At 40.8% G+C, this 26696-nt stretch overlaps 1 long non-coding RNA gene across 1 annotated transcript in view; it reads left to right on the top strand.

The window, feature by feature from the left end:
• LOC145535375 (uncharacterized) overlaps positions 1–26696 on the top strand; it is a 354077-nt gene that overhangs the window by 147768 nt on the left and 179613 nt on the right. Inside the window, exon 3 of the long non-coding RNA XR_014075396.1 lies at positions 1138–1215. This is a non-coding gene — a long non-coding RNA (uncharacterized LOC145535375). The remainder of the gene's footprint in view (positions 1–1137; positions 1216–26696) is intronic.

The following is a 26696-nucleotide window of genomic DNA, read 5'->3' as shown; positions in this document are numbered from 1 at the left end:
CAAACAGACAAAGGATACTTTGTGAACTTTAAAGATAGATATTTGGAACTGGAAAAAGAAAGGAAAAGAAAGATCAGCACCTAAGTTTTTCGTCCAGTTACCAACTTCCCACACTTACTACTGCATTATCCTATTTGTTTGTTTTTTTTTAAATATAGTTGATTTACAGTGTTTTAGGTATATAACAAAGTGATTCAGTTTTATGTATATATTCTTTTTCAGATTTTCCTTTCCATTATAGGTTAGTACAAGACACTGAATATAGTTCCTTGTACTATACAGCAGGTTCTTGTTTGTGTTGATGTACTTTTAACCTTGTGACCTTGGAAGGAATAATACAATAAAATTTTAGACTGTATTTACCCTGGCAGAGTTGTGTGCAATATTTAAAAATCATGCACTAGATGTTTCATCTAGTTAATCTCCTGCCAGACGCTTAATCTCCTGTGAAATTCAGCTGCCATGGAAATAATTTGACAAAGTGGCTTCAACTGTTAATAGTTAGGGTATTTGAAAATGTGGACCACATTTATAGACTCCCCCAGCCTCTGTAGCTCAGAGGTAGCCTAAAAAGCAAAAACTGGTGTCCAAGTGTGGCCAATTTTGAATTTCTTCAGATTTCTTTGGATTTCCCTTTTATCTGTGGAGGTACCAGACAGGGCTTTCTAAATATTATCCCTCTCGCCTACAACTTCTAGGAGTGAGTTTCAGATATTTGAATTCTTTACTATCCTCTGTTTGAATAAAATAACACCATGGAAGGTATTAGATACTTTCAGCCACCACATTGGTCGACCGTCAGCTAAAACGAGACATTTTAAGGATGCAAAAGTGAAGATGTTTCTAAAAATGGGGAGTGGCTCTGAGGACTACCTGATATTTAATGAGGCTCTGCATAGTCAGGCCACTCAAATGGCTGTTGTCTTGCTCTGTGTACACCCCCTGCCCCACCAGAGCCTGCTTCACCCTGCAAAGGACTGACCTTCTAGGAAGGTACTTGCCCCACGTCCCAGCTGGTGATTGTTCTCATCAAAGGGCCGGTGAGGGGCGTGCCCTCTACTGGTTTCCCTGGTAACTAGTGAGCCCACCTGAGGTCAATTCCCCTCTAACTGCTAACCTCTCCTTTCCCACTTCCAGGAATGAAGACTGCCGTCCTGTCCTGCCCGCCGTCTCCTGCAAGCTCTGGGGTGTCCTCCAGGGCCTTACTTCAAGCAGGTAGGCTCCCCCATCCATTAAGCCACCGATGTCTCTGTTGCTGACTCCAGACTCTTTCTTTGGTTTCGAAACTGGGCAAGTGCAGGCGTTGCAGGCCTGCAAGGTGCAGCCCAGCAGGTTCTTAGGGCCTGGATGAGGCTCAAGACCAGGGCAACAGTCAGCAGCGGCAGTGCATGCACATGCAAAACCCGGCTCTGACCTGAAAACAGCCAGGTCAAAATATTTGTGGTGCAGAATAGGGGTAAGGAGTCAGACCCAGAAGGGAAAAAAGGGCGTGTGTTTTGAGCCGCTGAGTATAGAAGGATCGACTGCAGGGGACCAGCCTGGGGGTCAGAAAGCGTCAGTTAAATGGCTCATTGCCTCCCTTTAGCAGTCAGGTGACGGCTCTCAGTCATCTTTTCGTCAGGCAACAGGGTTTCTTCGATGCCGTAGAGGGTGACTTCACCTGGTTCATACAGTAGGCCGTGCTGTTCCTTTTTTGTGTCTGAATTTATATGTTTACTGGGGCTTGCTTCTGGCCTCTGAAGAGCTTTTCCTACCCAGGTTCCAATCACAGGCGTCTCCCTTTAATGAACTGGTTAATGCCTTCGACATTTTGAACACTATCTGCCCATTCAGTATAAACAACGGAAGCTTAAAGTTTTAATTAAGTAGCCTATCTTGTTTGCCTACTATCAATTCCCTGGAACTCTCCTGATAGATACTTCCTGTTAATAGCTTGAGGTGGGATACTGGTTTGGAGATGTTGAACCGGTCTGTTTTCTATCTTTGTCATCCTTAACTCCGAGTCATCCTAGAGCATCAAGGACAAGAGGCACCCTGCAAGGACCCCAAGTCGTGAAGTTCTCCCTGTTGGATAGAGATGATCCCCATAGGGTTAGGATGCTGGTTGTGAGGCTCACTGCTTTAGGGGAGGAGTGTGCTGTGAATTATCTCTGCTGAGACCTCTGGTTTATGCAGAGAGGTTATGGAAAGACAGTGCAGCTGCACTGCAGTTTCCTTCTACTTCATGTCATCCATCCTGCATCATCAAGGGTGTGGAGCCCAGGTCATCACTGAGGCTCTCCTAATGATTTACAGCCTCCCACATAGGCCATCCTGTATCTGGAGTAGATAGCTGCAACTCCTGATGTTTTGAAAGCCTGTCTTTCTCTCCATTGCCTCGAATTTAGCTTGAATTGGGAGGAGAGGCTGGGCTGGGTGTACGTGAGAGACTTTTGTTGCCCAGCCTTTTTCTTCTGCTTCACAATCCGTCAAGGCCTGCGAGGTGGTTGATGAGTTTGCTGAGGCTGCCGTAACAAAATTCCACAGAATGAGTGGCCTAAATCACAGAAATTGATTTTCTCACGACTTTGGAGTCCAAGGTCATGTTGCTGGCAGGGTGGATTTTTTTCTTTGTGTCTACACATGATCTTGTTCCCGTGTGTCCAAATTTCCTCTTCCTATAAGAACACCTGTCAGACTGGATTAGGGCCTGCCCTAAGGGTCTCATTTTACCTTAATTACATCTTTCAGTTCAGTTCAGTCCCTCAGTCATATTCGACTGTTTGTGACCCCATGGACTGCAGCACGCCAGCTTCCCTGTCCACCAACTCCTGGAACTTGCTCAAACTCGTGTCCATCCAGTTGCTGATGCCATCCAACCATCTCATCCTCTGTTGTCCCTTGCTCCTTCTGCCTTCAATCTTTCCCAGCATCAGGGTCTTTTCTAATGAATCAGTCCTTCACAACAGGTGGCCAAAGTATTGGAGTTTCAGCATCAGTCCTTCTAATGAATATTCAGGACTGCTTTCCTTTAGGATTGACTGATTTGATCTCCTTGCTGTCCAAGGGACTCTCAGGACTTGGATTACCTGAGATGAAAATACTTTAATGTCTGTCAATGTTATCTCCATGCCAGCTTAGGTCCACCTCCCAGGGAGTGCTATTGGCAGCAGATATCAGAAAGCTATGACAGAGGAGAGGGAACCAAAGACAGATATTTCAAAAGGGAAATTAGCTGATTTATTACAGATCAGGGTCACAGAGAAAAAGATGTTCCAGTTTCATGCCACAGGGCCCTGTGTTCTCTCTGCTCCATGTCTTGGTCCCACCTGTAAAGGAGGCTTAAGCCCAGGTCTTTGTCTGAGCAGGAAACTGAGATTCATTCTATTTAAAGTCAGCTGACTGGTAAAAGAAAATATCATATCCTTAACATTCAAAGAAGCCAAGATCATTGAACTGAATAATCCAAAATTGAGCAGTTGAATATAGTAGCCACTAATACAGGTGTTACTTAAATTTAAACTTTAATAAATAAAAATTAAGTAAATGTCAGAATTCAGTTTTTCATCTGCATTAGCACATTTGATATTTTTGGACCACATGTGGCTAGTCATCACCGTATTGAGCAGCACAGATGAAGAATTTGCTGGTAATTCCATGGCTGTCCAGTGGTTAGGGACTCAGCCCTTTAACTGCCAAGGGCCTGGGTTCAATGCCTGGTTGGGGAACTAAGATCCCACAACCACGTGGCATGGCCAAAGAAAAAGAAACAAGCTAAGAAGTTGTTCATGCATGGTGAGACTAATTTCCACATTTATTGGAGTACTGATGATCTGTGTTCACATTTGATTCCTGAACTTCCTTCACTGATGATCAGATTTCCCAACAAAAAATTTGCGACAATCCCTACTCCCATGGGGACCCAAAGTCTTAGGGAGTTTAAAATACTTGAAGAACCATCTCTGCCCATAAAGGAGACTAGGGATCAAATAATGTCCTTCTATCTACAGTGTAGTCTTTCAGGCATAAAATTTAGTGGCTACATCATTGTTTCTGAAAAAGAGAAAACTGTTGTTAAGTTGGTTAAGGCCCCATGTGTGTCAACTTGACACTATGGTGACAGTTAATAATAGCACAAATTATTTCCCTTAACTTAAACAATTTCATATTCAGTTTCTTCCTAACTATAAGATGACTGAGTTTGATTGCCATTTGTCCTCTAGCTTTTGAGTCTTGTACTAGAAACTGTTTAAGCTCAGCCATCTCATAATCAATTCCATCCAGAGGAGGCATATCCCTGCCAATTGGGGATGCTCCAGGAAGAACAAACTAAGTGGAACCCTATGCTCTAGTGCCTTAGAAAGTCATAAAAGTCAGTGCTTGTATATTTCTTGTTTACAGAAAATATATAGTCCTGTCATAACCTTCAGGCTTTCTCGGCCGGATCAGCCAGCCTACTGCCCTGCCTGCCTTCTCTCCTCCCAGAAATATTTGTTATAACTTACTGCAGAGATGATACATTACTAATTTATTATAACTTCATGGGAATGTCATCAGCCATGATCTCTTCTTCCAGGCATGTTAGTAGTTGAATCATTCTCTCTCATTGACGAATAAAAGTCCTGTAGCTCAAGTGTGACGACTTTCAAGCCAAAGAAAAGGTGATGGTGCATTTTTCTTCCATGTTTTCTTCTAGAAGTTTTATAGTATGAGTTGTTCCATTTAGATCCTTGATTTCTTCTTAACAGTAAAGGGATTCCTTCTAAGAGTTCATTATTTAGTATGATCTCTTTGAGGCATTCCAAAGATATATCTATAATATGAAGAGATTTCCCTCGTATTTCCTGTTAGCCTGATGGACACCTTTGAATCATCTTCCTTGATGTCTCAGCCGCTTGAATAATTTCCTTTCAACCCCCTGGGTTCTTACTCTCTTTCATCTGTTTTTCTCTTTTCTCTGACTTCTACCTGTTGCCTGAGCTCTGTCTCTCATCTCCCTCAGTGCTCTGATTCATTCTCTTCTTGTGGTCTTTAGAGTAATGTGGCTGTTTTAGGGGAATAAATAATAACAGATAACACGGTTTGTTCTAATCTACAATCAGACTCCTGTTACTTGAACACTGAGGTGTGTGGCAGAGAATAAGTTTGCAGGCTAGTAAAACACCTAGCCAGTCCGTGCTGAGCTCTGCAGACCGACACAGTAGGAGAAGAGCCTGCCCACCTCCTCCTTAGAGTCCACCTGGGCCACCCAAGTGGCGTGCAGAACATGCAAGCTCTTCACAGAATCCTGTCCCCGTAAGGGGAGCCTTGCAAGGGTTCCAGCTCTGCGTGCCCATCTTTGTATCCTAATTTCGTTAAGCAAGAAACTCATCTTACCTCCTTTGTAAAGAAGTCAGGGAGGGGAACTGGAGATGAGCCCAAGTTACTTTCCCAGTATTGTTCTCTCCAAGGGAATGGAACAGAAAGGAAACTACGGGAATATGAGGCGAGGCACTAGGCCTCCCATTATAACCATTTCTCTAGTCATCACTTCCAAGTATGTATCTGTAGCACAGACCTCTCCTCGAATTTTCCACTTCTGTTTCTATGACTTAGATGTATGGCTAGCAGGTCAGGGTCAGCACGTACAGGGTATTAGCATGTGTTTTTCTACTCATTACTCTTCGCAGGACTGGTCATCTCCACCTCCCTGATTGCTCGGGCCGGGAATCTAGGAGTCTTCTTTTATTTCTCTCTCCATCCTATGGGTTCCATGTCCAAAATAAGTATTAGTCTCATCCATTCATTGGTGTTCTTCCTGCCACAACCCTTCACAAAGCAGTGATCATGTATCATCAGGACTCTGACAGTATTTTTATTTTTCCTTCCCTGCCTCTGTCCTTTCCACCAATTCATGACCCATGCAGTAGGCACAGAGAACTTTTAACCATGTAAATTAGATAAGAGCCTCTTGATGCAAGTGAAATAGGAGAGTGAAAAAGTTGGCTTAAAGCTCAACATTCAGAAAACTAAGATCATGGCGTTTGGTCCCGTCACTTCATGGCAAATAAATGGGGAAACAGTGGAAATAGTGTCAGACTTTATTTTTCTGGGCTCCAAAATCACTGCAGATGGTGATTGCAGCAATGAAATTAAAAGACACTCCTTGGAAGGAAAGTTATGACCAACCTAGACAGCATATTGAAAAGCAGAGACATTACTTTGTCAACAAAGGTCCGTCTAATCAAGGCTATGGTTTTTCCAGTGGTCATGTATGGATGTGAGAGTTGGACTATAAAGAAAGCTGAGTGCAGAAGAATTGATGCTTTTGAACTGCGGTGTTGGAGAAGACTCTTGAGAGTCCCTTGGACTGCAAGGAGATCCAACCAGTCCATCCTAAAGGAGATCAGTCCTGGGTGTTCATTGGTAGGACTGATGTTGAAGCTGAAACTCCAATACTTTGGCCACCTGATGCAAAGAGCTGACTCGCTTGAAAAGACCCTGATGCTGGGAAAGATTGAGGGCAGGAGGAGAAGGGGATGACAGAGGATGAAATGGTTAGATGGCATCACCGACTCGATGGACATGGGTTTGGGTGGACTCCACAAGTTGGTGATGGACAGGGAGGCCTGGCATGCTGCAGTTCATGGGGTTGCAAAGAGTCGGACACGACTGAGCGACTGAACTGAACTGAAAATATGATAAGCTTGACAGTTTGTGTTCTGTCATTTTGTTTTACCAAGTCAAATGCTTTGCATCTTATGTTTTTATTTTCCATGTATCTCTCTGTATATGAGACTGAGAATGTGTTGCGTGGTGAAGCGAGAGACTGGTGTCCTGGTGTCTATGGTGTGTACCAACTCTGTCTCCTGGGGCAAGTTCATTAACTCTGTAAGCCTTTCCTTCCTCACTGGTGAAAGAAAATATTAATAGTATCCCCAGGGTTTGAGGGGAAGATTAAATTAGACAGTATCTATACAATTCTCAGGGTTTTGGGCACCTAATAAGTTCTCAGTGGCAGAGCCTATTATTACCAGGGCGATAATGCACATTGAAGGCACTATTGGATTCTTTCTAAAATACAGAAGCAAAGCATGGTGTGTTTTTTCTTTTAAAGCACCTGACCAAAAAATTAAAAGAAAAAACAAACATATACTGTTAAGCTCTAGTTCTTGCTCTGCTACTTTCTATTCAAACAACTTCAGTGATGTCAACTCTTGATCTATTCCAAACAGAACTATTTTGGGGACAGTGCAGGCAGTGAAAGTCGAGACTGTTCATACAGGAGGACACAGAGATTTGAGAAGTTACTTTCTCCACAGATAAGCCAAAAGCTGATTAAGTATGTAGACTTAAATCTGTTTATCAAAGATTACAGATCTTGAGAAGTATTTTTTTTTAAAGTCTCTATTTCTAGTGTATATGATTGCTTTAGGGCTTCCCTGGTGGCTCTGTGGTAAAGTATCCTCCTGCCAGTGCAGGAGACATGAGTTCGATTCCTGGGTTGGGAAGATCCCCTGGAGGAAGAAATGGCAACCTACTCTAGTATTCTTGCCTGGAGAATTCCATGGCCAGAGAAGCCTGGCAAGCTACAGTTCATGCAGTCACAAGGAGTCAGACATGACTGAGTGACTAAACCACAGCAACATGATTGATTTATTTTCATAAAACTTCTGATGGCCTTCATAAATCTCATGATTGAGGTATGTTAAAGGACTAGCCATGCCCTGCCAAGGAAACTTGAATTTCTCTAAGGGATTCGGTCACTAAGTGGTGATGTCTTCCAAGTGGTAATCTACAGCCAGGATCCCCTTAGGTCCCCTTAATTTTTACTTACAACTCATCTATCAAACAATCTTTCCATGTGCTTTGATCAAAGCAAGCACTCGTTGTTTTGCTACACGAGTCAGTTAGCCTTATACGACCACATTAGACAACGGTTCTTAATCAAGAGTGATTTTGCCTGCCAGGGGACATTTGACAATGTCTGGAGATATTTTTGGTTGTCACACCCAGGGTAGAGGTGGGTGCTACTGGTTACCTAGTGGGTAGAGGGCAGGGGTGCTCCTTTACTAAACTTCCCACGATGCACAGGACAGTGCCCTGACACCCATAACAGAACTTTCTGGCACCAAATGTCAGTAGTACTGTGATTGAGAAACCCTGATATTTAGGTAATTTCTACCTGGTGAACCAGCCAGAAACGTGGGAGGCGTTTTTGATTCCTCCTCCAACCCCATGATATATAGATTTTACATATAGGACAACCCAGCAAGAGAAAAATTTTCATCTACTCATCCTTTCCACTTTCCATGATCATTTCAAGCCAAAATAACTATAGCCTCCAACGTTTACAATCTCCTCTGAAAGAATCTTCATAACTTGCTCCTTCTAATCCATAATCTTTTTTGTTTTCAGAATTACTTCCCTAAAACGAAAGGTTGTAAATGTATCTACTTATAGTATTTCAAGATTAAATGAAAACTGCTAAGGACAGACTCTAGAAAGGCCTTCAACATTAGAAACCACAAGGCCATCTCTCTAAGACTACCTCTTCCCAAACTCTGTTTGCACTCTAGGCTCCAGGTGTGATGGAAGGTCTACCTTGCTTGGGTGCTCTTCCTATCCTTGACTTTCTCAAATCTTCATTCCTTTGGCACCCTGGACCCTCTTATATCTGAATATGCCCTCCCAGAAACTCCCAGTCATCCTTTTCAGGTCCTGCTCAGACATTGCCTGCTTGGGAAGCTTTCTGTAACTCTGTGTGTAGAGTAAATACCTTTTCTTTGTCAATTCCTCTAAAATAGCAAAAGTACTGGTATCCTAGATTGTGAACTTCTTGAAAGCAGGGCTGTATTTTAGGTCTTAGTGTCCCCAGAACCTAGCAGTGTCTGGAACACAGTAATTGTACTTTGTCAAAAGAATAGAATCAAACTAATATTTATTTATCTTTTTAGTTTTACATCTTTATGTTTCTAATTTATTCTTTTGTTTACAATTTGTGAATTCACTGTTTAAAATGGCCCCATTAATTAACAATAAAAATGTCTCAGGTATAAAAGATGGATCTGGGCTGTGAAGGTGGTTCAGTCTTCAAAAGCCCTTTCTCTTCCCAGAACACCAGGCCATCTGCAAACCTGCTGATCATTCTTCACATTCCTGCTCAGCCCAATACCCTTTTCCTTTTTTAAAAAATTAATTTTTATTGAGGTATAGCTGCTTCAGAATGTTGTGCTGGTTTCTACTGTATATCAAAGTATATCAGCTATATGTACATATATCCCCCCCTTTTTTGATTTACTTCCCACTCTGGTCACCACAGAGCCCTGAGCTATACAGTATGTTCTCACTGATTATTTATTTTTATAGACTATTACTTAACAAATTGAAAAAAAAAAAAAAAGGCTATATCAGAGTGTCAACCGGAACCAGATGCAACACTTGGAGATTAAATAATTTGAAGATAACATAATGAGGGTACTTTATATGTGGGAGTAGAAATCAGGAGAGAAAGTGCAGTGAATTTGGGCAAGCTATATCAGGAGGTGATACCACTGTGGCCTGAATGAGAAAGGGGTGGGAGCTGTTACTGGAACCTAGGAAGTGGAGGTGTGTGGAGTGAGGGGTAGAGAGACAGAGACAGACAGAAGAAGGGAGGATAAATGGGAGAATACATGAATGAATGAATGGAAGAATGAGAGAGGCAGCTTCCAGACAGTAGTGGTCAGATCTCCCGCAGGGGATCCCTTCAGCTGAACACAATGAAACCAGGAAGTAAATGAAGCCTGTTGATGTAGTCCCCACAGATCAGGCTCCAAGGACCAAAATTAGGATGAAGGATGGAAAGTAGATCTGGACAGGGTAACTGGAAAATACCATGACATACCGAAGAGAAACGTAGCTTTTGAAGTCTCCCAAACCTTAGTTTTAGATCCAAGTGTTTGTATTCTCTCTAGCTGTGTGATCGTGGGTGACATGTTTATGTGTCCAGACTTCAGTAGTCATCGTAACAATGCTTCTTTGAGATTATGATTAAGATTAAATGATGTACATATATATATGTGCCTTATAGATTGTCTAACATAGAGTAGAACTAATAAGATGAAGAGGTCATGTTTTTATATATTTTTTAAAAAACGTTAGATTTTTTTTTCTAAACTAAGTAAAAAAAAGAAAACCATGTGCTTTCTCTTTGCCAGTCCTCTCAAGTCCTTCCACAGATGATGGAGCCACAGCAGAACTAGTGATGCTGGGAAAGCTTGTCCCAGATCATCCTGAGTCAGTATTATTGCCACAGGCTTTTGTGTATATGTACATACCAAATGAAGCTGGAAAGCTCCAAACTGCCTGCATCTGTACCTTTACTAGTGGTTTGTTATTTTATAGTGATGCACAGTTTGCTCAAGAAGTATTTACATTTTCCTCATATAGACTATCTGCTTTCAGAAGCTGTCCAGTTTAAATAGCGGGAATTCATCCATTGAAGACACACAATTTGGTTGAAACATCTGTTTGATATTCTGTGCAACCAACTTCATCTATTCGTCATACAAAAAGAACACAGTCTTATAATAAACTTGTTTTTTTTTTTCTTTTTTTTCGTCACGGCAATCACGCAGCTGCAGAAAACATGGTTTATCATTAGATAATCACATCCTTGGGGATTGGACGCACCCGACTGTGTCTTATGCTTTCTATGTTGGAAATTTAATTTTCTCATAAATGTCAGAATGGTTGCCTTGCCACATATTGCTTAATTAATAATTAAACCATAATTCCATCCTCATAAACTATATTTAAATCTATATGCTATATGTATGTATACATAATATGAGTGGGATTAAACAGAGATAACAAAATCTTTTGTATCTCAGATAACTGAATTTACATTTCATACCCTAGCATTAACTTGTACTCATTGGTACATTTATTCCATCAGTGAAAACATCAGCTCATAAAAATGTAATTGAAGAAACATCACCCAATTCTTAATGTCCTCCCCCTGCTTTCTCATATATATCATCAGCCCAAATTTTTAAGATATCAAGCTAAGGGTAAAAGTGATTGTGAGTAATAAGGAAAAGTTCTGAAGATCTGTGATAAGCTACCTATGATATCACGTGCAATTTAAGTCAGTTTTTGAGCAAGATGGCCCTTGAGCATGTGTCTCTAGGGTGAATCCTTGTCACTAGGAGGCAATAGAGTGTGGGGAGTTCTCAAAAAGATGAGTGGGGTTTAGAGGTGGATTGCTAAGGCCACTTCACACTGGAATTAGTTTTACTTGGTTAGAACTCAATTGGTAAGTTACAGTGAAGTTACTTTTCTTAACTATTCAGTATTTTTGTTATCCTCATCTCTTCTCTTTATGGAAGAGATATACATGCTAGGCTTAGGAGGAGAATGAGAGCCACACAGAGTAAAGCTATTCCCTGTGGTTGTTCAATTGCTCAGTCGTGTCCGACTCTGTGACCCCATGGACTACAGCACCCCAGGCTTCCCTGTCTTTCACTATCTTTCAGAGTTTGCTGAAACTCATGTCCATTGAGTCAAATGATGCCATCCAATGATCTCGTCGTCTGTCGTCCCCTTCTCTTCATGCCTTCTATCTTTCCCAGCATCAGGGGCTTTTCCAATGAGTCAGCTCTTCTCATCAGGTGGCCAAAGTATTGGAGCTTCAGCTTCAGCATCAGCCCTTCCAATGAATATTCAGGGTTGATTTCCTTTAGGATTGATGGGTTTGATCTCCTTGCAGTCCAAGGGACTCTCCAGAGTCTTCTCCAGCACCACAATTCAAAAGCATCAGTTCTTCAGTGCTCAGCCTTCTTTATAGCCCAACTCTCACATCCATACATGACTACTGGAGAAACCATAGCTTTGACTAGATGGACCTTTGTCGGTAAAGTAATGTTTCTGCTTTTTAAGACGCTCTCTAGGTTGGTCATAGATTTTCTTCCAAGGAGCAAGCGTCTTTTAATTTCATGGCTGCAGTCACCATCCCCAGTAGTTTTGGGGCCCAAGAAAATAAAGTCTGTCACTGTTTCCATTGTTTCCCCATCTATTTGCCATGAAGTGAAGGGACTGGATGCCATGACCTTCATTTTCTGAATGTTGAGTTTTAAGCCAACTTTTTCACTCTCCTCTTTCACTTTCATCAAAAGGCTGTTTAGTTCCTCTTAACTTTCTGCCATAAGGGTGGTGTCATCTGCATATCTGAAGTTATTGTATTTCTCCTGGTAGTCTTGATTCCAGCTTGTGCTTCATCCAGCCCGGCTTTTCTCATGATGCACTCTGCATATAAATTAAATAAGCAAGGCCTCCCAGGTGGCGCTAGTGATAAAGAACCCACCTGCCAATGCAAGAGATGTAAGAGACACTGGTTCCATCCCTGAGTCAGGAAGATCTCCTGGAGAAGGAAATGGCAACCAACTCCAGTATTCTTTTCTGGAGAATCCCGTGGACAGTGAAGCTTGGTGGCCTATAGTCCATGGGGTCGCAAAGAGTAGGACACAACAGAAGCTACTTAGCATGCAAGCAGGGTGACAATATACGGCCTTGACATACTCCTTTCCCAATTTGGAAGCAGTAAGTTGTTCCATATCTGCTTCTAATTGTTGCTTCTTGACCTGCATACAGGTTTCTCAGGAAGCAGGTAAGATGGTCTGGTATTCTTATCTCTTTAGGAATTTTCCACAGTTTGTTGTGATCCATGCAGTCAAAGGCTTTAGTGTAGTTAGTAAAGCAGAAGTAGATGTATTTTAGGAATTCTCTTGCTTTTTCTAAGATCCAAGGGATGTTGGCAATTTGATCTCTGGTTCCTCTGCCTTTTCTAAATCCACCTTGTGTATCTGGAAGTTTTTGGTTCATGTACTGTTGCAACTTAGCTTGGAGGATTTTGATGACCTTGCTAGCATGTGAAATGAGTGCAATTGTGCAGTAGTTTTAACATTCTTTGGCATTGCATTACTTTGGGATTGGAATGAAAACTGACCTTTTCCAGTCCTGTGGCCACTGCTGAGTTTTCCAAATTTGCTGGCATATTGAGTGCAGCACTTTCACAGCATCATCTTATAGGGTTTTCAATAGCTCAACTGGAATTTCATCACTTCCACTAGCTTTGTTCATAGTGATGCTTCCCAAGGCCCACTTGACTTTGTACTCCATGATACCTGGGTCTAGGTGAGTAATCACTCCATCATGGTTATCCAGGTCATTAAAATTTTTTTTGTATAGTTCTTCTGTGTATTCTTTGCACCTCTTCTTTATTGCTTCTGCTTCTGTTAGGTTCATTTCTTATAGGTTCATTTCTGTCCTTTATTGTGCCCATGCATGAAATGTTCCCTCAGTATCTCTAATTTTCTTGAAGAGATCTCTAGTCTTTCCCATTCTATTGTTTTCCTCTATTTCTTTGCATTGTTCATTTGGGAAAGCTTTCTTATCTCTCCTTGCTATTCTTTGGAACTCTGCATTCAAACAGGTATATCTTTTCTTTTCTCCTTTGCCTTTTGCTTCCCTCCTTTTCTCAGCTATTTGTAAGGCCTCCTCAGACAACCATTTTGCCATTTTGCATTTCTTTTTCTTGGGGATGGTTTTCATCACTGCCTCCTGTACAATGTCATGAACTTCTGTCCATAGTTGATCAGGCACTCTATCAGATTTAATCCCTTGAATCTGTTTGTCACTTCCACTGTATAATCATAAGGGATTTGATTTAGGTCATACTTGAATGGTCTAGTGGTTTTCCCTACTTTCTTCAATTTAAGTCTGAATTTTGCAATAAAGAGTTCATGATCTGAGCCACAGTCAGCTCTTGATCTTGTTTTTGCTGACTATATAGAGCTTCTCCATCTTCGGCTGCAAAGAACATATCACTCGTATTTTGATATTGACCATCTGGTGATGTCTGGTGTAGAGTCTTCTCTTGTGTTGTTGGAAGAGGGTGTTTGCTATGACCAGTGTGTTCTCTTGGGAAAACTCTGTTAGCCTTTGCCCTGCTTCATTTTGTACTCCAAGGCTAAACTTTCCTGTGACTCTAGGTATCTCTTGCCTTCCTACTTTTGCATTCCAGTCCCCATGATGAAAAGAACATTCCCTGTGGACACCAGCCTAAATCAATTGAATTTCCAGCTGGTAGCAGACATGGGTGAGCTCAGCCTAGACCAACTGACAGTCAGCCAAATAAATGTTTCCTGTGCTATGCCACAAGATGATGGTGGTTTGGTTTGTAGCATGATTATGACCACAGTGAACTATCCCTTGCCTTTGTCATCTTAGTCACCCCTTCCAACATTAGTGTATATTTGTTGGGTAGTAATGATCGATACCTTTCACTCTGTTCGCTGCTATGTGCAAGGTTCATTCCATATGCTAGCTCTGGTTCCCACATAATTATATTACCTAATTTTAGTGATAAGTCAGAAGTTCAGAGACATGATCATTTCATTGTTTGCTTGACATCTCTACCGTGTGTTCTTACAGACATCACAAACATTCATTCAAAACTGAGTGCCTTATCTCTACCCACCCTCATCCCCCACAACCTGTTCAACCCATAGTCTTCCCACCTCAGTTAATGGCAGTTCTGTCTGTCCAGTTACTCAGCTACAAAACCTTGGGACTGTGTTTGACTTTTCTCTCAGACCTCAAATCCAATTTATCAAGAAATCCTATTGAATGTATATTTGTATTATTTATAGAATCAGATCACTTCTCACCCCATCCACTGCCACCACCCTTGTCCAAAGCACCACCTCTTGCCTGGATTACTGCATTAGTCTTTTATGTAACCTGGCCACTTTCACTCATGCCCCTGTGCAGTTGATTCTTCACATAGAACCCACAGTAATCTTCTAAAAAATATTTGTTAAATCATATCACTCTTCTGTGAATAGCGTTCTCAGTATAAAACCCAAGTTCCTGCAATGGAATGCAAGACTCTAAACAATTTTTCTTCAGTGGAATATAAGCTCCACGAAGACAGGAGTTGTTATATTTTGCTCACTGGTATTTCCACAGGGCCTGAACGATGCCAAATACTATTTTAAGTGCTCAGTAAATATTTGTTGATTGAGTGAAGAAAGGTAACATTGAGTACGGGTCATTCATTTAGTAAATGTCTGATTGGAATGTAAATTCAGTTTGATCTAACTGCAGTACCATTCCATGTTTTCATCACTCGTCCAGTGTTCAACTTTTATGTATTGTAGACAGATATTTTAGTCTTTTCCCTAATGACTTGTTTGCCTCCTTTTTTCTTCCATGCTTTAATAAATTTTACTGGGTGAAAAATGGATTGGTGGTTATGGTGAGGACGAGGGTAGTTTGCTAAGATATTTTGTGTGCATGATACTAGGATTGGAGAGGGAAGGATGTCACTGTTATCGCCTCTTAGTGGCAAAAACTGGAACTACAAGGTAAGGAGGGACTGGAAGGGGCTCTGTAGGGGAGCTTGCCTCTCTTCTTTGGTAGTAATTTTTGTTTTTATGTAACTAAAAAAATTTCCATTATACGATCTGAAAGCAGCATTCTGCCAGGAAATAGGAGGTTAACTTATTTTTCATCATTTCCTTTTATTCTGTCAATACCAGAGGTGGAGACTCACTCCTTTTGCAATAAGCCTTCATATTTTGGAGATCATGATTAAAACACTTCCTGCTTTTCTTTGGTTTTAAATAATGTCAAATCATTTAACTGTTATACCTCAATCCTATCATAAATCTTTAGTCATTTTCATTACTTTGCTGTAAGTACTTCAGTTCTCCACATATTAAAGGTTAAAGGTATTCTATGGGTATTCTTCAGTAGGGGACTTTACTATTTTAGTGTTGAATGTATAAACACAGACATGATTAATTACACAGACTCTTCTGAACTGAATGCTTAACCAAAATACAGATACAGATGCATTCATAGTGTGTGCACGTGTGCTAAGGGGTTCTCTGATGGCACTAGTAGTAAAGAACCTGCCTGCCAGTGCAAGAGACATAAAAGACACGGGTTTGATCCCTAGTTGAGACGATTCCCCTTGAGGAGGAAATGGCAACCCTCTCCACTATTGTTGCCTGGCGTATCCCCTTGGACAGAGGAACCTGGCAGGCTACAGTCCATAGGGTCGCAAAGAGTTGGACTCAATGGAAGCATTACTCATAGTGTAAATACTATTATAATGCTGCTTTATGTCATAGTGATATTTTTACTTTAGTTTTTATATTATTATTTAATCTTTAGATCACTTTTAAAAAAAAAAAACCTCTCCTTTATCTACATACTTGATACTTTAAAAATAGTTTTAACTAGATTTTCAGGGCCTTATGACCTGTGTTCAGTTTAGTTCAGTCACTCAGTCATGTCCGATTCTTTGCGACCCCATGAACCGCAGCACACCAGGCCTCCCTGTCTACCGCCAACTCCCGGAGTCCACCCAAACCTACAGCCATTGAGTCAGTGATGCCATCCAACCATCTCATCCTCTGTTATCTCCTTCTCCTCCTGCCCTCAATCTTTCCCAGCACCAGGGGCTTTTCAAATGAGTCAGCTCTTTGCATCAGGTGGCCAAAGTATTGGAGTTTCAGCTTCAACATCATGCTTCCAATGAACACCCAGGACTGATTTCATTTAGGATGGACTGGTTAGATCTCCTTGCAGTCCAAGGGACTCTCAAGAGTCTTCTCCAACACCACAGTTTAAAAGCATCAATTCTTCTGTGCTCAGCTTTTTTTATAGTTCAACTCTCACATCCATACATGACTACTGGAAAAACCATAGCCTTGACTAGATGGACCTTTGTTGTCAAAGTAATGTCTCTGCTTTTTAATATGCTGTCTAAGTTGGTCATAACTTTCCTTCCAAGGGGTAAGCGTCTTTTAATCTCATGGCTGCAGTCACCATCTGCAGTGATTTTGGAGCCCAGAAAAAGTCAGCTACTGTTTCCACTGTTTCCCCATCTATTTCCCATGAAATGATGGAACTGGATGCCATGATCTTAGTTTTCTGAATGTTGAGCTTTAAGCCAACTTTTTCACTCTCCTCTTTTACTTTCATCAAGAGGCTCTTTAATTCTTCTTTGCTTTCTACCATAAGTGTGGTGTCATCTGCATATCTGAGGTTATTGATATTTCTCCTGCAATCCTGATTCCAGCTTGTGCTTCCTCCAGCCCAGTGTTTCTCATGATGTACTCTGCATAGAATTTAAATAAGCAGGGTGACAATACCTGTGTACCATTGTAGTTTTTAGATTTAGAGCACTACTCTTTTAATTTATGAGTGAAATGACTTTTGTGGTAACATTGCAAAAAAAGAAAGACCCTTTGAGTCCCACCATAAAAAAAAAGGTAATTCTATGATATTTGCTTTGCTTCCACATATGTTACCTAACTGTTGTCTTTCCACTGGGCTAAGAAACACTATGATCTTGGAACTGAATTCTCAGAGATTCCTTATAAATATAAGCCCTCCCCTCCCCCAATAACATAAGGACAATGAGTCAACAATTTGTTCATGCTTCCTTTCTGATCTTAATGTTAAGAATTGAAGAGATAACCTGCATCACTGGTATGAAAGGCCAATTATAGCATTATTGCTTTTATATAAATTTAACCAATAAAAAAATTCTTAGATTATCCCTAAAATGCATGATAAAGATGTACTTGGTTCACCTTGATTAGCTTTTAAGACTTACAGATTTATGTGATGGGAAGAATATAACTTGACTGAATTGTCCATTTTGACATCCATACTCTCTTGAATAAAAATGAGATAAGAACCATGTTTTTTTGAAAAAAGGGAAGGGGCATGTTTTTCCTAAATCCCTCTTTGGCTTTGAAGAGATAATTTCTAAGAAAGATGCTTTGCCTTTGTTTCTAGAAGAATTATTTTACAACCTGATTTCCTGTAAATGAAATTGTCATAAATCCAGTCAGTTTACTTAGAGACGCTTGATCCTTTCTTGACATTTCTTCTTCTTTAAACATTAGTGATTTGCCATCAGAGTCCATCTTGGAAAATTTTGATTAGCCAAAGTCTAGCTGATCATATCCATTTTTTAGTTCAATATATATCATGGAAATTGATTTTATAGAACAAGGCAGAGGTGGTACATTTTGTTGATTTTGGAAGACAGAATTTGGAAAACAGATTTGGAAGTCACGAACCCATCAAGATTCAAAGGTAGGGACCCTCTATCTGTTCTCTTTATGAGAAATGGATGGATGCTCTTGAGTCACCTTGAATTTATAGGCCGATTTTGTTTTTATGTCCTTTTTCCTATGGGTAGCCTCCATAACTTAATAGGATTCTCAAAGAAATTTAGAGATGGAAACAATTTTCATGACCCAATGGGGAGGTGCAGACTTCTTTACCACCCACCTAAGGGCACAGTCTTGGAAATTAAGGACTAGTATGATAGATGATACTGCTTGATGTTACATAGATTGGTGTTTCTCAAGCATTAATGTATGTCCAGATCACCAGAGGATCTTGGTAAAAATGCAGATTCCGAATCACTAGGTCTGGGTGGAGAGCAGGCCTGGAATTGGTCTCGAAGGTCTGTATTTCTAACAAGTTTCTAAGTGATGCCGCTGTTACCAGTCTGAGGTTGGCTACACTTTGAGCAGCAAGAATGTAAGCATTTTCCCCTATTGCAGCTGTGGATCTTTCTATTGCTAGAGATATTATCATATATTATAATATAGTTATTAATAAATAACAGCTTTAATTGCTAATAGTTGCACACTCGAGTGGTATAACATGAGGAAAGTACCAGCACATAGAAGCTACAAATAATTCATTTATAAATCCTTAATCAACCCAGATATTCTCCTGGAGTGACATACCAGCAAGGTCAATCCTTTATTCATGGCAGCCACACACAGTCTGGGCTGTACATGGCACACTGGCAGTGCTGCTGTTTGCATAGACCAGGATGTGAGCATTGCCTCGCGGAGTTGTGAAGTACAGTGGCCCTGACTATTCTAAGGAAACAAAGGAAAAAGAAGCAACATTATTCAGAAAAGTCATCCCAATTTTCTCTACTGTTGTTCCTTCCCTTTGTTTTGTCTTGAATCATTGATCCTGATTTGGGTTCTAGTCTTGTTAATTCATTGACTTCTAACATGTAGTATTGAATAATACTATCGGAAACCCAATTTACCCCCTTCATTCCCAGTTCTTACCCTTTTATCAAGATTCTAGGTCAAGGATAGTAGCTTCTTAAGTATTGTTTGTATTTATTATTGTTGTTTAGTTGCTAAGTCATGTCCAACTCTTTGCGATCCCATGAACTGCAGCACACCAGGCTTCCCTGTCCTTCACCCTTTCCTGGAGTCTGCTCAAACTCATGTCCATTGAGTCGGTGATGCCATCCAACCATCTCATCCTCTGTCATCTCCTTCTCCTCCTGCCTTGCATCTTTCCCAGCATCAGGATCTTTTCCAGTGAGTCAGCTCTTCTCATTAGGTGGCCAAAGTATTGGACCTTCAGCATCAGTCCTTCCAATGAATATTCAGGGTTGATTGCCTTTAGGATTAACTGGCTTGATATCCTTGCTGTCCAAGGGACTCTCAAGAATCTTATTTGTATAAGCGATAGTAAACATATAGAGGACTATTTTTCAACCCCTACTCTAGGTCACATGGTAGTTGCAGATGAGGACATCTACAGCCTTGTTGATGGGGTTGGAAGCTGCATGATCTTTGCTGTAGTCTTGTGAATTTTACACTGTTCTCCCAGAAGTTATCCATTATTTATAGAAAGAGCACTCTCACTTTTTAAATTAAACAATGTGCTTTGGAAGCAACAGTAACAGGTTTCTTGAAATAATTACACTTTGATTCAGAAACTTTGAGGTCTACCCTGTACTCTGGTCCCAGAAGGGCATAGCTGACTAATGACAACATTGATTTCTCTGAAGCAGTTGTCTGACTAGTATAACTGAAATTATTTTAGCAGAAGTGTAACTGGTTCGTAATTTACAGTCACATCTCAGATGTGCATGTGACCTTCTTTTGTGCAGAAACTTAATTCACAAACCCCCATTTCTACTAATTTTTCCAATCAAAAGTAACTTAATTACTTTCAGATTTAACTGTGGTTAACTCAGGATTTAAACTTAGTTACCCTAATATTTTCCATTTTCCTATTTTCACCTCTGCTTATGGATATTCTAAGGCCTTGGAAAATTTACAGAGAGTTGTTACACTTTTCTGGTTGTATCAGTTAGCTATTGCCATGAGATAAGCCACCCTGGAACTCAGTGTCTGATATGATAAACATGTTGCTCACAAGCCATTAGCTACTTGTTGTTCATGGTCTCGGGGGTTCATTTAGGTTTCCGCAGCCCCGCTGGTCTTCGGCTCGCCCACACGTTTGTCAGTTGTTTGATCTAGGATGACTTTCGCTGGGCTAACTGGGCCCTCCTGGGAGTGATCTTGCATCCTCCTGCAGGATAGCCTGGACTTCCTCAGGGGGTAGTGGCAGGGTTCCTCAAGAATACATAGAAGAGTGAATAACTCCTTGAGGTTCAGGCTCAGAATCACTCGCTCCTATGCCCTTCATTCAGTGAGCCGATTTCAAGTGTTCGTAGCTCAGTCGTGTCTGACTCTGCAACCCTGTGGACTGTAGCCCGCCAGGCCCCTCTGTCCATGGGATTTCCCAGGCAAGAATACTGCAGTGGGTTGCCATTTCCTCCTCAAGGGGATCTTCCTGACCCAGGGATCGCACCCGAGTCTCCTGCATTGCAAACAGATTTACCGCCAAGCCACCAAAAGTCACTCACAAAGCCAGACCAGTTTCAAGAGTTGGGGAAATAAATTCCACCTCTGGATGGGAGTTGTTACAAAAGCAGATTGCAAAGAGTGTAAGTACAGGGAGAGGTGAAGTATTGTGACTGTTTTGGCAATCAGTTGACTCCACTTGCTCTAGGGGAGGAGACTCAGGTTTGTTGTGAAACACTCCCATCCTTGCCCACCTCTCTCTAATGTCCTTTGCCCACATCGCCCCCGCCCCTGCCCCCTGTTATTCAACCTCTGACCATTTGCTTAGATCTACAGTTGGGGGCTAAATTTCCTATGATACCCTTTGATCATGGTGGCTACACACTCTTGTGTTCTCCTTAGCCTGACACCAAGTTCCTTTTGGATGTCCAACTTACACAGAAGAAAACCCGTTCATTAGCATTTCAAAATAATACGCTGCTTTACAAGTTAAAACTTTGCCATTTCTAGCCGATTCTGATTATGATGATTGCTTGGAAGATTGAAAGTTTAGCTGAGCCAAGCAATTTCCCTGAATTAATTTCAATTTTCAGAATTTAAGGCAAAAAGATCATGTCTAAACTCATCTGTAATGGATGAAAGGGCACCAAGTTGAGTGTCAAAAATTACACACTTGTGTTGTCACTGTTCTTATCCCCTTTTGTACAATTTCATGAACACTAATGGAAGGAAACACCAGTCTGAATTACTGGGTAAATATCAATAGCTATATTAAAACATGCTACAAGTACATGTGAAGAATAGATTAAATTACCTATGTATCCCATTTCCCAAAATCTAGTCCCACAATTATTGTTGTCATCTCTGGTGCTCTACCTACTTTGTTTTTCTTGTCTGGTCTATTTTGAAGGATGTCAGATTAACTTCCCTCGGTTTTACATAATAGCAGGCCACTGGCTAAAAACCAGAAGTATATCAGTTATTACCCATTAAATAATGGGTTAGCCAGAAAGTTTATTTGGATTTGCTACAGAATGGTCCAGACACCCTTTCTTTCTTTATATCCTGTTTTGACCACCTCCATGTAACAAGCTTGCTGTGGGCTGTTGTGAAGCTCAGTCTATGATGTGGATGTGAAGTGGCCCAGACGTAGGTGATATGGTATTGAACCTAGTAAAAGATGTCCCAGAAGCACATGGTGGACTCTAGAATGCACCCTATAGTAAAGCCAGCCCTAATAGATACAGAAGACAGGTATGCATATGGCATTGCTCATAGAATAATCCAGACAAGTGCATTTGGGTGGCTTTTCTTCATTGCCCCGGGCTCGCAACTACTCACCCCTTCCCAGGATGCCACCAGTCATGTGACTCATGCTAGTATGTTCATGTGAGCTGGTCAGCCAACGAGATTCTTTTTGTTGTCAGAAGCATTTTTACTTATTCTAACAAGGAAGGAAACTGACATTTATTGAGAACTGACTGAATGACAGTTTCAACCCCGTGGATTTGACAGAGTCTATCCTCATTGTGCTTCCTGTTAGTGGTAGATATCAGGTCCTTCTTTTCTGTCTCTTTTCTAAAAAAAATATTTATTTTAGCTGTACTGGGTCATAGTTCTGGCACACGGGATCTTCGATGCCACGAACCAGATCTAGTTCCCAGACCAGGGTGGAACCTGTGCCCCCTGCATTGGGAGCGGGGAGCCTTTACCTCTGGACCCTGAAGGAAGTCCCCCTTCTTTTCTCTTATTTATGTTTCCTCTTCTGGATGCTCTCAGCACAGATAAGCTATTTATTGTAGATGAATGTTACTTAGGATTTAGATTGTGAAATACCAGTCTACATTCTGAATCACGACAAGCTTCCAAATCTTGGAAGATGTATGTAAATTATCATTCTTTGAAGTGTTTAGGTCTGTATGTATAGACCTGGTCAAGTAAATTTTGGCTGTTCATTTTTTAAGAGTGAGGAAAAAGGATTTAGTTAGCTATATCACTCTACATTTCTTTTTTCTTTTTGCCAGTCTTTATGCATGCTTTGTATTTACCGATGGATAGCAAACAGTTAATTTCTAGATTTTTTTTTTTTTCCCCTGGGAGATGAGCATCTCCTGGAAAGACGATTTTGGTTGCTGTTTTTGTTTTTGGCAAGCTGCAATGGAAATGACAGAAAAATGTAAGAATGATAGGGGGAAATAATTGTAGTTGTTAGGCACATACAAACAATAGGAAGGACAATACTTATAAAATTGAAATCGCTGCTCTCAAAGATGATACCGAGCAGTAAAAGCTAAGAGAAGGCAGTATTTGAGGGAATTATGGACAAAGACAGATCTCCCTGTATATCATTTGAAGCAAGGGAGGTTTGCACAGAGAATATAATGTTGTTGGAGCTGCAATGTGAATGTGCTCTCTTTCAGAAAAAGACAGCTGATTTGTATCATAGCTCCTGAAAGTAAAGTTTTACTTGAAAAGAATTTCACATTTTGGAAACTGGGCGTCTGTAAGAATATTTGCCACTTAGGAACAGAAATTGCATCTTTCCCCTAATTCATCATCAGCCATCTACTGAGTACTTCCTACACATGAGGGTTGGTGGCGGGTCCTGGTGCCCTTTCAAGGACCCTAGAAAGCCCACCTCCTCTTGAGGGATTTATCGTTGTCTGGAGAGGATTACTTGAACAAACCTTCCTTTCTTTTCCAGAATGCTCTTATGTTTTAAATTTTCTTTCTGGCTGTCTAGATACTTGTAGCCATTCTCCTCTTTGAGGGGCCCTCCTCTTCCACCTTTCTCTTGCTGTTTATATTTCTCAGGTTCAATTAAAATCTCCATTTGCATGATCCTGCTCCCATGTACAGACGGCACAAAAAGTCTTATCTCTAAATTGAAAAGTGGCCTAAAATTCCATGCCATAATGACTAGGATGACCATAGAATTTATTGACACAACTTGGAACATTTCGGGGGATTGAAAATCAGTGCTGTTAATTTTCTTTTCTCAGGCAATTACCATAAACAAAAAGCATCCTGGGCAAATCTGTAGCTATGGTCACCCCACATGTCCCCAGGAGCCCATTGGATAGCTCTACTTGGATATCTTTCAGGCACTAAATTTGATGAGCTGAGTGAACTCCACTTCCTGCCCTTCCATTTCTACTCCTTTTGCATTTTCCATTTCAACACAGTCATCTTTCCAGTTGCCCAAGCCAGAATTACAGTCAGTAGCCATAACTTTTCCTGATCCCTCACCTTCTCTTTTATGGGTCACCAAATTCCATCATATGTTTCCCTTAATAAAGACTTCTGAATCTGTCCCCTGGGTCCATGTCTCCATGCCTGTCACTGTTGATTTAGTTGGGGCTCTCAGTTTCTCAGCTGGCTTAGGAAATAGCCAATTAAAGAGTGCACTGCAGACCTTCTGACCTGAATTCCTTGAATCAATTCTTTGCATTTCTTATAGATTGTGTATGTATATATATATATACATATATATATATATCACTCCTCAGTTTAAAATCTTTCAAACTTCCTCCAGATTTCTTTCAGGATGATGCCTAATTTCCTTAATAGGACATTAAAACCCACCATGACTTGGCTCTTATGTGCCTTTCAGCCTCCTTTCTCATCATTCCTCACCTGAAGCTTACCTTGGTGTTCGTTCCTCCCTCAGCACCTGGACTAGCCTTCGCTCTTCCTCCTTTCTCTCATTTAGGATCACTCTTCACATCTCTTACTGGCTGCTACTTCTACGGGAAATTGTTCTTAAGCCTTTCTTGAACAATGGGTTTTATTCTTCCTTAAAGAGCAGTTCTGATCACAATTTTCTCTCAAATGTTCAATTCTCTATTATGTTCTTTTCATCTTTAAAATGTATATACAGTGAAATACACAGGTCTTCATTGAACTATTGGATGAGTTTTGACAAATGTCTGCACTCATTTATCCAGCACCCCTTCAAGATATAAGACATTTATAATCACCCCTCAAAGTTCCCTAATGCCCCCTTCCAGTCTACCTCTGTCAACCATTATTCAGATTTTATTGCCACACATTAATTTTGCCTTTCTCTAATTTCATATAAGTTACTTACTTTCATTAAACAATAAACCAATATTCATGCTTATGAATGGCATTGCTTTATTAGATTTTCTAGTGGACACATGCCTGTGTGCTAAGTCCCTCAGTGTGTCCGATTTTTTGTGACCCCATGGACTGTAAGCCCACCAGGCTCATCTGTCCATGGGATTCTCTAGGCAAGAATACTGGAGTGGGTTGTCATGCCCTCCTCCAGGGGATCTCCCCAACCCCTTTTAATGTCTAATGTTGATATAGACAGCTTTCAAGGTATTTCACAGTATACTTGCTATCACCCTCAGAAATTATGGTCATGGTGTAGGCTGGCTTTACATTTTCATAGACTGCTTAGGCCTATGTTTTGGAAATTCAATTGCATCTTCTTTTTCTCTTATAAAAATGATGAAGAGACTGGGTGTCTGCCTCATTCAGCAAGATTCTGCTTAATAAGGCATACTTGTAGTGTTAGAAAAGATGCCAGTTATGAACCAGAATGCATGAAACTTGAGTGAGCTCTCCTAAGGAAGAGCTCTGTAGGGGCAGTTGCACAATGGAATTCCAAATAAGGAGAAGCTAATTGTCAGCCAAATTTACAGTCAAAGGGGAAGGATCAGCACCTGTATTAAGGTCTTCTCACGCATCACTGCTTGATTGAGGCCATTTTTGTAACAGGGACTTCTCCCTGGAAGTGGGGTGGGAGAATTTTTCATCAAATTGCAAAGCAAATGGATTCAAATGAGGGCAAGCACTGTATCCAGTTCACCACAATTAGTGGTTCCACAGCACTAACAACAGTGTCTGACGTAGAATAGACCCTTAATAAATAGTTAATAAATAAATGAACAAATCATTTTGGCTATTCCTAATGCATGGGAGTAGCTGTTGAATTTTTGCATATGCTATCATATTTCATAATCTTCTGAGGAGATAAAGTACTTTTCATTTCTTAAAACAGTATTTGTTCAGCTCCTCAGTGAAATGTTGTCTGTAGAAAATGGAATAGTTGAGACGTTTGGAGGGGCTAATGATGAAGAAGTTTTGATAATTTTAGATGATCTGTATTTGGAGCCAGACTCCTTCCACCTGACAGAGGTTAAAACTGCCCGCAGTTTTCAACTTGTGATCAAGGAACTGAATTGCCACCCAACCATAGTTCAGTCCCCATCCAGCAACTATCTCCACACACACAGTGCCTTTCAATTGTGAGCCTCTGAAGGGCTATACTTTTGGAAAAAAATAATAATTTTCATTTTCCTCAATGTAACCTATAAACCATACGTATACCCCATATTTTTATGAAATTGCTATAGGACTGAGAAAATAGGTATTGACCGAGGCAAAGGACCAATTCTAACACTTTTAAGCATGGTGTAGTAGTTTATCAGACTATCTGGAGTTGTAGCTTAGCTGATGAATGTTGCAGATTGCAAAGTCACTCTGCCTCTGAGGACTTTTTTGAAAGTAAATTCTACATTAATGGGTGTCATCGCACAGTTGTTTATCCTAAAGAGAATGTGTCTACTCAGGCAAGCAGCTATTTTGTGTGTGCTTCCTTGAGGAGCTAAAAGCCGTTACTCCCTGATGGTTCAATGGGTTAAGAATCCACTTGCAATGCAGGAGACACAGGAGATGTGGGTTTGATCCCTGGGTTGGGAAGATCCCCTGGAATAGAAAATGGCAACCCATTCCAGTATTCTTGCCTGGAAAAGCCCATGGACAGAGGAGTCTGGTGGGCTACAGTCCATGGGGTAGGAAAGAGTCGGACACAACTGAGTGACTAAGCAGGCATGTAAAGTAATAATTACACGTGTTCATTAAATATATTAAAAATGTAATTTGGAAATCTGATATGGGATACTGGATAGTGGAATTAAGACAGGAAGATTAATCAGTTGAATGGACCACAGAAGAAAAGTAAGAGTTGTGGCTTGCAGAATTAGCTTGACAAAGCCATTGGAC

This window comes from Giraffa tippelskirchi, chromosome X (assembly GCF_054371585.1).
Source record: "Giraffa tippelskirchi isolate mGirTip1 chromosome X, T2T-mGirTip1v1.2.pri, whole genome shotgun sequence".
Classification (NCBI taxonomy): Eukaryota; Metazoa; Chordata; class Mammalia; order Artiodactyla; family Giraffidae; genus Giraffa; species Giraffa tippelskirchi.
This window is presented reverse-complemented; position numbering and strand designations above follow the sequence as displayed.